Raw genomic sequence first — 1,361 nt, 5'->3', positions numbered from 1 at the left:
CACATGATGTAAATAAAACCATGATTCATCAGAATAGACCACCTTCTTCCATTGTTCCATGGTCCAGTTCTGATGCTCTCGTGCCCGTTGTAGGTGTTTTCAGTGGTGTACAGGACTCAGCATGGGCACTCTGACCGGTCTGACTGCATTCACTTTTTCAATTTGTTCTACAGTAGCTCTTCTGTGGGAGAAGACCAGACGGGCTAGCCTTTGCTCCACAAGCTTATCAGTGAGCCTTGGGCGCCCATGACCCGGTTCACCAGTAGTCCTTCCTAAAACTCCTATATTCCACTATATGGATGTGTCAGTGATGTCATTGGCAGTGTAAAGAACTTTTTGACAGTGCTAGCGCTAGCAAAGAAATTAGCAATGACAAAGTAGAATGTTTCAGCAATTATTATTATTATTATTATTATTATTATTATTATTTCACAAAGGTTACAAAGTACAATGTCACAAGTATGCATTTAATCTATTCTAGACAGAGCTACACTGATTAGCATAAATGATACGGCAAGCACTAAGGATCACAAGTGTCTGGTCATATGCCAGGCCTTCATGCTATTTCCCATCTCTTTCACTTTTAAAAGAAAATATCGTGACTACACAAAAATTACTGCAGCAAAAATGTTAGCTAGATGTTAATTCTGATTCATTCATGGGGATACCTGACAACACTTACTTTCAACATCATAATGGAAAAGTCCAACACCATTCTTTCCCCCCCCTTTTTTAGTGTGTTTCCTTACCACAGAAGTTATAGCTAGAAGCTAGCAGATGCTAATTTGGAAAAAAAAAAAATGTTAACAGTGTTTGGATTGAACAAACCACTCATTTTCAAGACCATTTACAAGTATGTACTTTGTAATACTATATTTTTAGATTAGCTTAGCGGATGTAATACAATTTTAAAACATTAGACTGATCTGAGCCACAGTTTTAATGTTACACAGTACTGTAAATCAGTACTTCCCCCTCAGCTATCATAATATCTCGCCTCTCCCACAGGTCTAAGGTCAGAGGCTGCTCCATTTATAAAAGCTAAGAGCTGCAACAAAACACAGAGTCTCTTACAAAATCTCAAAGGTACGACTCATCCCATGGAGTATATGAATGGCTTACTCATCATTGCTTGGATTACATGCTAAGGATTTTCGGAAAATCGGAATTTCCCAAGAATTTCCAGATCTGTTCACAGGGAATGAAGTGAAGTTTGTTTTTGGCAGTGAAGTGAAGCTTTTGTGTTTGTTCACCAGCGAGAAAGAATCCTCCCTAAGAGCCTTAATCATTCCAGGCATGCTTTAGATACCCCCCCCTCTACTCTCCTCTTCTTTATTCGCCCTTCACACTGGGATTTTTTA

Source organism: Ictalurus furcatus, chromosome 24 (genome assembly GCF_023375685.1).
Source record: "Ictalurus furcatus strain D&B chromosome 24, Billie_1.0, whole genome shotgun sequence".
In the NCBI taxonomy this organism is placed as follows: Eukaryota; Metazoa; Chordata; class Actinopteri; order Siluriformes; family Ictaluridae; genus Ictalurus; species Ictalurus furcatus.
The sequence above is the reverse complement of the archived record's forward strand: the minus strand, read 5'-3'. Positions refer to the sequence as shown.